Consider the following 16,325-nt stretch of genomic DNA (forward strand, 5'->3'; position numbering starts at 1 on the left):
CCCAAGGGCTATGCTTGCTGTGTACCTAGCCTGTGACAAGCCCTGACGTGACAACTTCTCATTGCTGGACTCAGTGCTTCTTATGGGCTGGAAATGCCATGAAATGACATGCGATCAATGGCCTGGCCGACCCAGCCTCCACTGCGCTACCAGCCAGCTGGCCGTGTGCTTCTCGCAGCACTATCGTTTTATCGGGCTGTAGAACGGCCCTGTCTCTGAGCGAGAACCTGCACATCAAAATTCTTACAATCATAGAATGGACGTAATATAATTACCAGTAAGCCAGCTTGCTTCCTGCTTGCACATCTTTCCCTTCCACTCACGATCCGCTGACTTCATAATTCATGCAACTTTCAAGGAATGTTAAATTTGCTTGATTATTTGTCCTTTCCTCTGAGGTCTAAGCTCTTGCGATAATTACTATTAATTTGCAACGCACCATGGATACGCTAAGAGAAATGTCCATATATTTTGATCCTATTCACCTGCTTTGAGTTGTGTGCATGCGTGATAACAAGCTTATGTATGTGTTGGCAAACGTGGAATAACATGACTGTGGTTTGCTTCATCAAAGATATGGATCTAAAACCTACAAAAATGTCCGTAAAATCAAAATCTGATGGTCTTGCGTATACTTACAGTCGCAAACGAATATTCTGAAAAATATTTATGCATCTAGTTTTAGAGGCATTTTACGAGTAGACGTACTAGAGAGTGTGCATGCCTCAAAATAATGATGGTACTTAATCTAGTTCATTAAACGAAGGGGTAAAACAAAAAATAATGCACCACGCCACCTGGCGACGAGGGTGGTTGAATGCGAAGATTTCTCGTGATGGATTTTTAGTTTGGCAATTTCACAGTGCGAGTACGTGCTACTCGAGGCACGCACTCCTTTTAGAGAGGAGAGAGAGAGAGAGAGAGTGAGACAGAGAGAGAGAGAGGGTACACTTTGTTTTTCCAAAAAAGAGAGACAGAGTACACTTTGTTTTTCCAAAAAAAGGATAGAGAGACAGAGAGAGGGAGAGAGAGAGCGTGGTCGGATTGCTCATTTCAGGATCTCGTTGAAGCTTGCCGCCTTCTCCGCACGTCCCACCAGCCGAAGCTAGTTGTTTCGCTGCCGGAGAAAACCAGTTCTCTCTTCCACTGCTCATGAGAAGGGTTGGCAATTGTATGAACACTGGGGTTTTTCTTGCAGGCCCAAACCATGTGGTACGGGGTAGAGATGTCAGCGCAGTGTGAGCAGGCGGTGATTTAGAGGGTGGGATTGATGGCGTGAAGTTTAGATTGGTGTGGGAACGTGTTTGTCGGCAGAAGCCTGAGTTTATGCTCCGGTTCCTTGGTGAGTGACGGGTGGGCAGGATGATACTGTTGCCTACCCAGATTCTAGTGCTGAGTGATGCTTTGGTAGGTTACTAGGGGATGAGCCGCTTGAGGCCAGTCAACTCGTGGTTCCCGGTCGCCTAATTCTCGGGCTGTCGTGTGCGCCATGACATTGCCGCGAAGGCACGAGTGGGCAGGGGCCCAAACCAGACGGATATTGCGTTGGGGTGGGGGGGGGGGGGGTCGCTGGAGAAGTATTCTTGCAACTGGTCTTGATAGTTTTTGCGTAGGTGGCGTCAGCATGCTGATTGAGAGTCATTATTGATTGCATCGGCTGAGAATACTCACAGCAACTTTTGGATGGGCAATCCGTAGGCCTAACCTATGAGTTAGGGGTGTACGGCACGAATAAATACATGCTGCTTGACGTCCGTTTCGACCATGTTGAAATGGAGCAGTGGGATAGACGCCGGCTTCATAACGCGAGGGTCTCAGGTAAGATTCCGGCAATGGGAAGCGTTTTTTTTTCTCACTTCGCTCACGATCTTTTATAATCATCGTCAAAGAAAGTTTGCTTTCCTGCTGGACATATTGGCGTACAATCGCATCAGTGAGGACACTAATGCTTTGAGTTTTATGTTAAAGCATAGTGGCATAGTTGGTTAAATAATCTGTGTGCTTTTCTTCGGCCCCAAAAGTGCATTGTGTAAGCCAGTATATGTAGTCGTACCTGTTCCGTTTGTCACGGTTGGTACCCTTTGCTGAGTTATGCGGTATGTCTAAGCATTGCTCTCGACACTAGCCAGCCAAACTATGGGAGGAAAATATTTTTCTGAAGTTCTAGTATAACATGTTAAAAGTGACAATAAAAAAAACTCGCTTAAAAGTTCCTAACCAAATCAGGTTGCCTGGCACACTGGCAAACACTATCTGCTGTAATGGGTTTTTATTGCTGGCTAATTGAAGTCATGCAATAAATATGCGCGACCAATTTGCACTCTGAGAATATAGGCGTGAGTCATATCTTATGAGTTCATGTATGCGGACATGTTGTTCTGTTTGTGTTTCATTTCGTGGATCTTGTGTGTTTATTGGAGATCGCACGCGCGAACTGGTGGTATTGAAATGCAGCTATTGTTTAGAAACTGGTGCTGCGTGCATATTGTTTAGACTTTTCGTTCTGTCAGGCGAATAAGCGTGCTTGGTCTGGCCTGTTGGTCTGGACAGTGGAAACAATAAAATACGGCAGTACTTGCCCCCCCCCCTCCAAAAATAGTTCCGGCGTCCCTGTCTTCCGTGCCAGCTGGCCAATCTGCTGATGATGATGGTGGCGCTACATGGCTCCCCCTATAGCGTGAAGCGCGGGAAAGTGACAAACGTGAATGACAATGCACGAAAATGCACTATGCGCTATGTACAGGTATGTACACTTTGTCCGTTGTCAGGAAGAGTCCGTGGGAAGTCAGTGGTCAAGTGGCAGGGGTTGACTAGCGGCACGGTCCTGGTCGTCGGCGAGGTAGCGTCCGGGTTGTGGGGAAACCTCTGGTGGACGAGGCTGGGAGTGGAGGATGGTACGAGTTGGTGTAGGGTGTAGCAGCCCCACGTGTGGGACTGCGCCATGGTGTTGTGTCGAGTTGGCTAAGTGAAAAGCCAATTTGGAAGTGCCGCAAGTCGTAGTCTGGGCTTGCGCTTGTTGGTCAGGTGAGGGTGGACCTGCCGGCGACGTGTAATCCACGGATGCCGTTGAAAGGCGTGGTGGTGTGGTCAAAGGCGTTTCTATACCGTAGTGGTTTTGGACAGCGGCCTTCAAGTCGTCATACGCACCGGGTCCTAGGGTCGGCAGCTGGATCTGCTCAACGAGGTCAGCAGGTGGCTTCTGTAGTGTCACGAGGTACCTGATTTCCGGGGAGCAGATGTCGTTTACATAAAAAACATCCCCCTCGCGAGGGGCACGATCAAATGCAGAGCATTTCCGCGGGGGCGCGCCTGCAAGTCGTATGGATTACGAATTGGTTGTTGTTGTAATTGTTGTCTTCCAGCGTAGACATTGTCGATGAAGTCGCTGTTGAAACGTGAAACGTGCCGTGAACCCCCTGCCGCGGCTATGACGCAACGTGGAGCGGCTATGACGCAACGTGGCGCGGTTATGACGCAACACAATCCAACGCAATCCACTTTATTCCAATCCAATCCAAATCCAAACCAATCCAATCCAAGCCAAGCCAAGCCAATCCAAGCCAATCCAATCGAATTCAATCCAATGCCCCTCGTGAGAGAGTGTTATAGCGTCAAAATCGCGCCACCACACGAACGCGTGATGTTGACGTCACGATCACGCCACAGATGTTAGCGATCGGAGCACGCGCGAACGACATATGTGGTTTAAGCGCGAACCGACCGCGGCGAGAGAGCGCGATGCGAGCGCCCCCACCTGTTCTTGCGCGCGAACCGACTGTTGATCAGCGCGAACCCAACGCGGCGAGACAGGGTGTTGCGCACGTCCCCACCTGTTGTGCGCCCGAACCCGAACCGAGCATATCCATGGTGCGTTGCAAATTAATAGTAATTATCGCAAGAGCTTAGACCTCAGAGGAAAGGACAAATAATCAAGCAAATTTAACATTCCTTGAAAGTTGTATGAATTATGAAGTCAGCGGATCGTGAGTGGAAGGGAAAGATGTGCAAGCAGGAAGCAAGCTGGCTTACTGGTAATTATATTACGTCCATTCTATGATTGTAAGAATTTTGATGTGCAGGTTCTCGCTCAGAGACAGGGCCGCTCTACAGCCCGAGAAAACGATAGTGCTACGAGAAGCACACGGCCAGCTGGCTGGTAGCGCAGCGGAGGCTGGGTCGGCCAGGCCATTGATCGCATGTTATTTCATGGCATTTCCACCCCATAAGAAGCACTGAGTCCAGCACTGAGAAGTTGTCACGTCAGGGCTTGTCACAGGCTAGGTACACAGCAAGCATACCCCTTGGGTTGCTGGAGCAAATTGTGTTAGCCTTGGGGTATTTCTTTTGCCTCGCCACTGCATGATGTATTTAATCTAGTATTGTAAGAATGCATTTACCAGTATCAGGGCAAAACTGAAATGTTTATCAAAAAAATTAAGCAATATGAGAGTTATGTAGCAATATTTCAGTTTATTTTCATGCTTTGCCAAAGCATGAAACACGCTTATTTTCTTTCGGTCTTATTACCTTCTGTCTGAATAGTGTTGTGCAGGCCGTAAAACATTTCGGCTTCACAAAACTTCTTTTTAAAGAAACGCTTTTTACATCTACCTGCCAACGGTTCTTTCGTGGCGTGCGGAAAAAGAAACTCCCAATGGGGCTGGGGATAGGGAGGGCGCTTTTTCCCTCACGGAGTTCCATGGCGCGACGATAGGGCGCTATTAACCAGCGTTCTTCGCATGCAGGTGACTGCTCGTTCCTTCGGGTGCGTCGGTGGGACGGCTTTGTCATCTGCTTTAGCGACAGTTGTTTTGGGCCTGTTTTGGTGCTGCTTCGCGTCCATTGCGCGCTTTCTTAGCACTCTTGATTAACTTTTTTGAAAGCTCCGGCTGAGTAACACGGACCCGACGGAATGAAGAGGTCGTACGGCAAAGATACGTTAAGTCTTGGTTTGCCGGGCGGGAAAACAAAAAGTAGACACCACATACACGCATCTGGCCCCAAGAGGAACACTACCTTTTGCGCACTGCTTGCCACGAATGGTAATCAGTTTTCTAAATTCGTGAATACCAATTCGGTTGTGTTTTAGGAAGTATTACAAAATGCGAAAGGATCTGAGAAATAGCTATTACAAAAGTTCCCCTCAGCTTTCTCGCAATGCTGAAACTTACTAGGCCAACTAGTTTAAATAGGTAAAATGGGAATCACTAAGCTCAAATGACAAATTATTTCGGTGACTGCGCTTGTGTCGCGCGGTGGTGTAGCCCGGAGCACAGCAGGATGGCTAGGTTCCGCTGTCTCACCTTTCGAAAGACGCTCCTCTCTGTTTTCTTTCCGCGAACGCACGGCCGGCCTACAGCCACTACATCCGCTGCTCTACCCCGGCCGTGCACGATGCTGCTACGTTCGCGACGCCACTCACGCGAATTCCAGGTAACGGCTGGAAGAACCTCTGGTTTCACTTTTTGTAGAGTCACGTGTGTAATTTCAAGTGACGTCGTTTGCGCAGTTATTGAGGGCGTCATTTTATGCTTTGCTTTCCAACCACCTTCAGAGCGTGGATTGGAGCGAATTTTTTTTGCGCCTTGTGCCAGCAGTACTGTGCTGTCAACTTGGCTGGTCACCCGTACAACTTCCCTGGATAATTCCAGCAATAGGTCTTGCGTCGACAACTTGGAGGGACAGTGTTTATATTTCGCACGCTAGTGCATCCATGTGGTCAACGTGCCAGGTAAGCCAAGCTAGCATAATGCGCTCGAGGACTTTTCCAAAGCAGGATGTAAGGGATTTTGGTCTGAGATGGTCTAGGTCCATAGCCTTAACGGGCCTGTCGATAAAGGGTATTTTATCTGTGCGCCACTGCATAGGTAGCGTGATAATTCCTTAATGATTGCAATACTCAATAATAAAGCGATGGATATATCGTCTGCGTTTATAATAACTTTATTATTGACTGCGTCTGGACCGTAGGGTGAACCTGTCATGACGTTTTGAAGGGGCGCACTTCGTTTTCTTCTCTCTTCCAGTCTTGGTGAGCCACTCTCGCATCATCTCGGATGCAGATTGACCTAAAGCGATCCAAAAGTTGGTAGATTTTGCCAGCTGTTTGATTGACGAGTTTTTGAATGACACGGGTCTGATCCGTTTTGTTGTTTTGAAGGTCGAAGGGGTGTTCAGTGTAAGTCCAGGTTTTCCTCATATACGTAGCGCACCCTTGCGCTGGTACAGATGCGGTGCCATTTCTTTTTACCGAATTCTTTTGTGTAATTTTGTATTGTAATTTCCAATTGAGCAATCGTTCGGTGAGGCAGTGAGCCGTTTGTTGTGCCGCTCTCACTTTTGCATACTGCGGTAACTATCCATCGAGGTTTTAGGCGTTAGTCTACACTTTTTCAAGGTATTTACTTACCTATTTTACTACTGGCAGCGCAATTATCCTAAATTAACTGTTGTGCCGAGCTCACAAGCACCCACCGCCACGCCTCCATTCCCTAAGAGACCCGCAACACAGGCATCAGAGCCGTCTAGCGGGAGTATCACAGACTCGTAACTGTCGATGACGCTTGCCAGCACGCCCTCGCGGAGCGAAAAATCTGAGTACACTTATCTCCATGAAACACTCCTGATATTCAAGCAAGGTTAGTGGCTTTGAAAACAGAGATCGCTCAGCTAAAGGTTACGATCGGGGCAATAATGGCCCCTCAGGCAATGTCGCGACCTCTTCCGGATCTTTCTGATCTCGCTGCACAATATTTCTACTACTTTAATAGGGAACTTTCGGGAGTAAAAGCGACGCCCTTATACTTTATGTCTATACTTAATCTAAAATTCCGGAAATTATACCCATCCAAGAGGTCGGCACAAAAATAAAACATCAGTGGATAAACATACCCAAGCAGACCTCTCTACGTGCCGTTCACTCGCCTCGGTGGAAACAACTACGCCCGCTTTCTACGCGACACGTGAAAGCGATCAGCATGCATGTAACTTGAGGGTCACCCGCGTAATACAGAGCCCCAGAGGCGATCGGCGAGCGGCCCCGAGCGCGGCCATAAGAGCCCCTGCAGGAGCTACGTAAACACCCATATTGCCCAAGGACCACCGCGCATTGGTCATCCCGAATCCCTTCCAAAAAAGAAGGACCGCGTGGAGCAATCTATGCACAGTATACGGCGGCCCCGTCCGCCATGCGCAGCGCGAAGGGGGAGTCAACTTCTTTGTGTTCAAAAGTTGGAGAGCAGCACCTGTATTTCGCGTAAAAAATATTCAGTTGTTTCGACAAAACAAATTACCTAGGTTGCAAAAACCAAAATATTATCCGCTTTTCAGTGGAAACAAGGGTTATCTATTGCATGAATGCCCAAATATTGTCAGTTGGAATCGATCATAGCGGTATCTATTACGAAGGATGTGAAACTGTCCTTTCGAACTTGTTTATACTAATGACATGTCATACGTTTAAGTAATTTGCAGATTGATTTAGGGGGGCACCACTAACCCAATAGTTTCCTCGCTTTGCATGCTGCTTCACGTTCACCACAACTGGGGAAATAGATTCAAAGCGCATTCACATAGCCGATTCCCTCTACCCTTTGTCGACTAAGATTATACTGCAAACTGTAATGGTGTTGTAGACCAAACTGTATGGACGTTTTGCCTACGTTTGTCGAGCATCAGTCGAGTTCTATGTTCTAACTTAGTCAATGTGCAGCATTCAAACCTTTTGTGCACCCCCTCATACCCAAGGGGCATTTCATATTCATTTCGTTACCTACCAGCGTCCAAGTCTCCTGACACATTACTTCGGTACTTCGGGAGCAAGCCAAATTTTTACAACACATTGCCTACTTAAGATGACGACATCATAGCTGACACCTCACTGCTATTGATTTCGAAAGATCAAAAATATACAACATGTCACAAATATGCATGCCCATGAGCGCCCACCCATTCCTATCCTGCACCAAGAGAACCAATTTTGTGCCTCCGAGTGAACCCGTATCCTCCCTGCTTGGATTTTGGTGTCTTCCCTAACTTCTCCTTATCCACGTCATATTACCTATTTTAAAACTTGAAAACAGAAAGAACCACAGTGCAACCACTGAAAACAACAACTTTTATTTTCTCTCTTACATAAAAGTTCGTGTGAAAATAGTGCATGACTACTCTTCTCCCGGCGGAACGCGGTATCTCCGCTGCTGCCCAACCTGGTAAAGGTGAATGAACCAAGCTGGGAGTCGAAAGTTTGCATCGAAACAATAGCCGTGCTTCGGATAGTCGCCTCTTCTGAAGCAAGTGCATCCATTATTGCAACCGCTTCGCGTGGCATTTACGTTGGGATTGCACTGAAAAAGCAAACATACATATTTGTGAGCATGCCAAGTCCCAGGTACGACATATCTAGAACAGGGTCACAAAAACTACCAATATGAAAAATTTTAAATCCCCTCATTCTAACGACAATGAGGGTTAAAACACGAAGTTTTTTTGCGTGAAAAAGTCAAATGGCAAAGTACCAAAGCCAAAGCTACTGCAGTAAAAGTCAAACATGAATGACCAAAGTGCAAACAGCCGAAGAGTCAAACCTCTAGCCTCAACGATCAAAGTGGAAATGGCCTGCCAGTCAAAGTACAAACTCAGACGACAGCAAGACATTCACTCACAAAAAAGCTGAGGGCCCATTTCCCACCCATCGTCGTCGTGAGACCGTCGTCGTCGTTAGACGGAGGGTATTTCAACTTTGAAAAGATAATGCCCTAAAGAGGTAGTTTGAATAAAGAGGTGGCACGTAATATCACTGTAAACGCAAACTAGCCGGAAATGGAGTTTTAATCAAGTAATGTGCCCTGAAAAGTACCTATAGCAAAAAATGTACTCCCTAGGCATGATCTAAAGAAGTGGACGAACCTCCACGGTAGTACCGTTGCCCATCCGGGTAGCAAAAGGGAGGATTTAGAACGACTTAACACCATTTGTGAGATGGCGTTCGGTTCCTTGTATACTACCACGTCCACAATAAATGCCCTATCTGAGGTAATCATCTCAAGCGGGCGGTCGCCATGTTAGTCTTCTGTTGTCTCCGTGCACCAGCACTTCAACCGTCGCCTAATGCTAATTAGAACGAGTAAGCAGGACGCAACGGTTGCACGCAGCTACAAAACCAATACCGTACGTATACCCGTATAGATGCTTCAACCAGCGCGATCACAGGCAGAGAGCGCGGCCGTGTTGTCTCAATCTGTTTATTTTGGCGATAGGTGGTGTCAAACTCTGCTGCTAACGAAGAGGCAGTTCTCGCCGTTGCAAACAATTGCAACGTTCATCTGCTTCGCTTGCTTGCGCATACATAGATGATTTAAATTCCCGTGCCAGCGCGCCAACGCACCCGACTGCAGCGACTCAACTTGCCCTGGCGGCACGACTGGCTGCCCGGATGTATACAACCTCTGTGCTATCAACGCAGCGCGGCCGGTGACTCGGCGCGGCCGGAGCTTCAAGCCTCTCCTTGGGCCGTCGTTTTTTCTTATTTGTGAAGGACTAGTAGTGCCATTTGGTGGAAAGATTTTCATGTGCCCCTGTCACACGAGGAACGGCCGCAAACAGCATTTGGATACGGCGACAGGTGTGGACAGCTCGCTGGCAAGTGGTCTTTCATCAGTCGATACGTTTGTCAAACGTTTGGATAGGGTTAACAGCGAAGTACCCGGGTACCCGTGCCGCTCACCGCTCGTACGCGCACGGGCAAAGAAAAAAGCGCACACTCGTATTATTTTACTTGTTTGTGGGTTTTGGGGTATGCGTTCGCATTCTTTTGTAGGCTGGTTTGTAACAGGGCATTCGAGGTAAAATCGTTTGTCGCGCGCGGCGTCGTTCCAAAGCAACGTGACGGTTACTTCGTGCTGGCGAGAATCAGCGCAGTCAGACGGAAGCGGTAAGGAAGGTAGAGAGGTCGGGGAAGAGCGCGCTAATATATAAAAGAAAGCGTAATGCAAGACGAGAAATATAACACAACCCGCCTGCATTTCTCCGAACTTCAGGAAAGAGCCGCACACGGGTACGTTGTCACAAACTCGAGCGTACGACGTCTAAAAGTACCGTATATATATATATATATATATATATATATATATATATATATATATATATATATATATATATATATATATATATATATATATATATATATTTTCATTTTTCAACGTGACCTGAGCCACTTATCTTCTCATTGCCGCGCATGCAGACCTGATTGTGTCCCTGTGTTTGAGCGCACAGCCATCCTTTTGCGACATAAGAACCAGCAAACGCGAGAAATTGTAGAAGCCAGCCACATCAGAAAAGCTGGTTCCGAATGTGTCAATCATCCCTCTATCGCCCTGCTTAATCGAGAAGTCGCATATTTAGACGCACATTGAGCGCTATTTCGGTGCTTCTGGGAATGCGTGTTGGGGGTGGGAGGGGGGTCTTAATCCATGTATGATGCGGTTATCTTTGCTGATTTTTCGCCTTTCGTGCGCCTCAAAGTTCGTTTTGTGGTTTTGTTGTTACGGTTTTTTAGTATTTTCGGCTGAGTGCGCCGAGAACTGTGACGCACTGGGGGCGCGGCAATTGGGCGCTTGGGCATTTAAAGCTTTGAATTGTGCAATAATAAACTAGTTGCGAGTGTGCGCTTTTGCCGTTTTCATGTGTTCTTGTCCTCGTTAATTTGCGTGCAGTTTGTTTTTCGCAATGCATAATTACGAACTCGCCCAACTCGCAACCCTTTTACAGATCCTATACTCTGTAAAAATGAGTTGCCTGTCCTTTTAGGTACGGCAAAATCTCGCGCAGCGCATCATTCTGCCAGGGGGCCATATCCTAATGTCAATGCACACACCATGAAAGCAGCTTGCACTTAATGCGTCACATTGTCTGCTGATAAGCATTTTAGATTCGCCCCTCTCATCATCATTCACTTCGTGGAGATGGCAGAATTTTCTTTCATCGCTTGTTGTCACTGCAGTAATTAATAGCAGAATCAGTCCTACATCTCACAGAAACGGTTCGTTTCGCGTTGAAAATACTCACAGTAACACACTTTGCACCACACGGAGGAACAATCGGTTGCTGTGATGAGGCATAAGGGTAACTTGTTGTTAAAGGGTCATTGAAGACAACCAGCAAGTTGATTTCAAACGGAAGTCGGACATCCGCATAGCCATTTTAGCATTGATTTAGTACCAAGATGCCTTAAGTGCTGAGAAATCACTGTTCAACTGCTCATCAAGCGTGACGCACACACGACTGCAGTCGCTATTTGCATCAGGATAAACCGGAAGCAAGTGAAGCAGCGGTGATTAATAGCAGTATACAAGCAACTGAATACAACATTACCACGTACCAAGCAGTTTGGTCAGTTCCGGTCAAATCGCTCATGCTTCCCCAAACTCCCCTGTCATTTGCCGTTCGAGACCACTAAGCAAAATGTTTCTCCATTGGACCTGTGATCAGTATTTACGCTTCACTGAAGAAGAACATTGGCCTTTTGAGGCCTCGCAAGTTTTGGCGTCGAACGATTTTCTCATGCGTAGCTCGCATGCTCCCTTGGAAAGCGGTACTGCCACCCCAAGTATGGACGAGTAGCACCATCCAGCGGCAGCCAAGAAAGAAGTTGTGCGCGTCAGGCCACTTAAGCCCTTCCGGTGAAAACGTGTTTTTGCTAGTTTCAACCTTATTTAAAAAAAAATGCCAGGTGTAAGAGGGGTATAATAGTGTTCCCCGTGAGCTAATCTATCAACCTAGAGATGCTTGCATTTCAACTTCACTGTCATTTAAAGTTGTGCTCGAGTATATTGTGCGGAAGTAATATCTTTTTTATTGCTGCAAAAGCCACGATGGTTAATGTACTGGCACTTGGTTTTATGAAGCCTTTGCATTCATAATTTAAGTACTGAAATTCGCAGGGAACCTGGCATAACAATTTTATTACTGTGCCGAATTATCAAGTTCGTTTAACCATAGTGTCTGTTTTGAATTTTACATGTGGGGCATTTTTTTTTTCTGTTTTTCTTTTTCAGGTAGATGTTCCTTTGACTCCCTGCCTGCATTCCGCGAAATGGGAAATTAGCCTCCGCATCGATGGCCAGAGTGTCTTGACTGCATCATCTTTACTGGGAGGACTGTGTAGTCTGTTTGCATCGTTCTGGGTTTTCAACATTCAATATCCCAAGAAGGCACACAGAGCTCTAACGTTTGTGGAACATGCCTTTTTGGACCTTGCCAGCACCAAACCACGTGTGAAGGATTTAGAACTAATTAACTTTTATCGCATCAATATCCCTCACCAATATTTTATTTGTTTTCAATCCTGTAATCATTGGATAGTAGTTTCAAGAATTTCGTATTATGTTTCTGACGTTTTCTTTTTTTTTACTGAACAGGGGATATTTGATGGGCCCTTCTGTATGCTGATAATACAGCTATCTTTTAGTGAAGCAATAATATTAACCAACTAATATAACTTGAAACAATTATCTAAATAATGTTGGCAACTGGTGCCAAATGAATCAACTCAAAATTATCGGAAAAACACGAATTACATGGCTTTTTCTTCTGACTCTGAAGAAGCTGTCGCGATACCACCCATTCTGTTCTATATCCTTGCAATTAACCCCTCAGACTGGGTCACTTTTCTTGGCGCATTTGTGTCTTTATCAAAACGCACTGGTATTTTCCGCAGCATATTTCTCGTTCTTTATATTACTCATTTATCCATAGCCATCTCATTGCTGTCTGTCTCCTACATCATTTATCTCTTGTGCCTTTACCATCTACAAAATGCTCGTTACCTTTCAATATCAAATCGTTACACAGCTCTCGCACATTTCACCACCAATTGAAAAAAAAATTTGTTGTTGTAAACCACTGCAACCATTTTTTTCACTTTGTGTACTGAGTACTGATGCGTACTGATAAGTACTCACGCGTTCTCAATCCTCTAGTATTATATAATGATGTCACTTACCATGCCGTTGTGTTTGTGCCTGTATGTTTTTCGCGTATTTCCAGTTCTTGTAGCAATATTGTTTCTACAGTTTGTTCAACTAGCACACAGATCGCTCATTTCACCACCAACTGAAATTTTTTTGTTTGTTGTAAACCACTGCAACCATTTTTTTCACTTTGTGTACTGAGTGCTGATGCGTTCTGATAAGTTCTGATAAGTACTGACTCGTTCTTGATCCGCTATTATTATATAATGATTTCACTTACCATGTGGTTGTGTTTGCGCCTATCTTTGTTTTTCGCGTATTTCCAGTTCTTGTAGTAATATTAATTCTACGGTTTGTTCAACTAGCATTCTATTGCTGTCTTCCATTCCTAACTGGCGTGTTTTTAGCAATTTACCATTTTTGCTTTCTTATAGGAGGTCGCCCTAAGTTTTTATTTCGGAGCCTCCTTGTGTACACCATGTACCATGTAAACTTGTATGCGAAAGTTCGTTTGAAATAAACCTGAAACCGAGCAAAACCGTGTGAAATCAGTACTCCCGCAGGGAACTAGAAACTCTCCCTTGTGGCCCTGAAAAAACTCCTTTCGGAAGGCCTACAAAACCGCCCCAACTTTGCAAAACTCCATTCAAAAGAAATATATGCTTCCCTTGAACCTCCTAAAAACTCCCCTCGCGAGGCCTACAAAACGTAAAACTCCATGCAAAAGAAGTAAATGCTTCCCTTGAACCTCCTCAAAACGCCCCTAAAATAACATAAGTACTTCCCAAGGGAGCCATAATAAGCTCCTATTCAACCGCCTAAAAAGTCCATAAACATCACTTAAAAACGCCTTGAGGAAGTAAAGAATACTCCATTTTGATCTCCTTAAATTCTCCCTAACATTTCTTAACACTCCCTAACTACCTCCTTTCTATCACCTAAAAACACCCTGTTTTGAGGAGGTAAACAAAACCTCCCTGTTCCATGTAGTAAAAAAACTCCTACAAGGAGGATCACTAGAGGACAGGCGAAAAAGAACCTCTAGGGAGTATATGGGTGGAAAAAAAGTTTAGAGTGTACAGACTCGCAATTTATTGCCTTCAACTCCGGGAAGGCCCAGAGCCGACGCCCCCGCAATAAACCAAAAAGAAATGCTGAGCAACCGGATTCCGATGATGGCACAATCGGAGAGACGTCGGCTTCGTACCGCGAGAGCCCTGCGTTTTATTCGTTCCACGGGAAGCGTTTTGTTTTAATCATCGCCGTCATAGTGTGCCTTCTCTTTTTGTAAAATTTGCTTTACTTCAGTGCGTTTTGGTCCTGACACAGCCATCAATTAGACCAAGAAAGGATTGATTTATTAAATTTAAGCTTTGGTAAAGCATTCCTCATTAACCGACTAGAAGCTAACCATAACAGGTAAAAAATGCACTCCTCATCCTCGCAACTTTTGCTGGCTCTTTCGGATTTTGTCGCGTTTAACTCGCCGACGCTACGCAGGCGATGAGGCGCACCGTACGGGAGGGCTCCGGAATAATTTTGATCATACGAGTATCTTTACGTGCGCTAAAATCTCGTACACACGTGCGTTTGTGCTTTTCGCCTTCATCAGAAAAGCGGTCGCCGCGGCCGCGAATTGAACCCGCTTCCTATATGCTCTTTCGCGAGCGCTATATGGGTAAGGTGGACCAGCTTCTATATAAACGGGCGCGCGCTCAAAACACGTACGCAGTCATAGACGTACATAAGTGTCGATTCATGAGCAGACCACGCTACAGGTTGCGTAGGTTAGGTTGCTTTTAAGGTTGTATCATCAAACGCAAACAAATTAAGGTTTTATAGACGTAGTACACGAAAAAAAATCGTCTGAGAAAAAAAGCAGCTCCAATCCACGCCATGCTGTGAAGGTGATTGGAAAGCAGAGTTTTAAGCGACACCCGCAACCATTGCCCATACAACGTCACCTAAAATTCATGGGCGCGGGGTTGGGGGAAGGGGGGAGGGGAGGGCGGCGTCGCGAACGCAGCAGCAGCGTCGGTCACGGCCAGGCTAGAGCCGTTGACGCCACCGCTGTAGCCCGGCCGTGAGTCTGGAGAACGAACACGGAGAGCAGCGCCTTTCGAATGGTGAAACAGCGGAACCTAGCTATCGTGATGTGCTAGCTTGGGGCTACACCACCGCGCGACACAAGTTCAGACACCGAAACAATTCGGCATGTGAGCTAAGTGATTCTGAATTATACCGATTTAAACTAGTTAGTTTAGTAAGTTTGAGAATTGCGAGAGAGCTGACAAAATTTTTATAATCGCTATTTATGAAAAGCAGCTGCCCCTTTCGCCTTTTGAAATACCTGTTAATGCACAACCGAATCAGTATTGATCAATTTAGAAAAGGTAGTAGCATTTGTGGCAGGCAGTGCATTTCTCTAGCGTTTCTCCAGCGGACAGATGTCTGTATGTGGTCTTATATTTTGTTTTCCCGCCCTAGAAACCAATCGTTGACCTATCGTTGCCGTATGACCATAAACTTCCCTCGGGTCCGGTTTACCCAGGAGGTGCTGTCGAACAAGTTAATCAAGCCGTGCGACGAAAGCGCGCAATAGACGCGACGTTGCGCCAGAACAAGCCCTAAACGACCGCCATTAAAGGAGACGACTAATCCGACGGAACGGTCCCACCAACGCAACCGCCGAGGTGAGAAGAAGCGGCTCGCGGGGAACGCTCGGTAAATTTGCCGTGCCATCTACAGTATGGTCCGTAAGTGAAACCCTCGGCCCCCCCCCCCCCCCCCCCCCGCCGCCACCACCTCTGGCGCGTTGGGCGTTTACTGTCCCGCACGCACGAAAGAACCGTTGGCTGGTAGGGGTACAAAGCTTTGCTTTCAAACCTATCGCTGAATGAGTCAAACCAACTTTTACACCAAACCGTATAACTATATGTGCCTTACCGGCTGTCCCTGCCGGGGCGCTACGCTCCCCCAATGTCCGGAAAAGGGCGTATTGCGAAACTGAAAACTCGCATTTTCTGGTGCGCTCTCTAGCTCCCCGACTTCCTCTTTCGCACGGCAGACCCAGAGGTTTAGAATAAGGACGTACATAGCTGGTCGGCAAAGGAAAGGAAATTGCAGAGGAGAATAACGAAAGGAAATTGCAGACACGTTTTTCCGCAATGAGAGCCCCTGTCGATGCGCGTTCAAAAGATACTTGACTATGAGAGTGCCGTCTCATCATACGTCTTGGGCAATGAACAGCAACCATGGCACTCCCGAGATCCCTTTCAAGTGGCTTACTTCCATCGCTGCGGTGCAGTATGTCACTGCCACAGTGGTTTTAATGCTACAGCATTAGTTGACTTGTAC

The 16,325-nt window shown here is 46.4% G+C and overlaps 1 long non-coding RNA gene across 1 annotated transcript in view; it reads right to left on the minus strand.

The window, feature by feature from the left end:
• Positions 1-8,102: 8,102 nt before the first annotated feature.
• LOC144145529 (uncharacterized) overlaps positions 8,103-16,325 on the minus strand; it is a 15,019-nt gene continuing 6,796 nt past the window's right edge. Inside the window, exon 2 of the long non-coding RNA XR_013317513.1 lies at positions 8,103-8,345. This is a non-coding gene — a long non-coding RNA (uncharacterized LOC144145529). The remainder of the gene's footprint in view (positions 8,346-16,325) is intronic.

Source organism: Haemaphysalis longicornis, unplaced genomic scaffold (assembly GCF_048455015.1).
Source record: "Haemaphysalis longicornis isolate Haplotype H1 unplaced genomic scaffold, Haemaphysalis longicornis Haplotype H1 scaffold_7, whole genome shotgun sequence".
NCBI classification, from domain to species: domain Eukaryota; kingdom Metazoa; phylum Arthropoda; class Arachnida; order Ixodida; family Ixodidae; genus Haemaphysalis; species Haemaphysalis longicornis.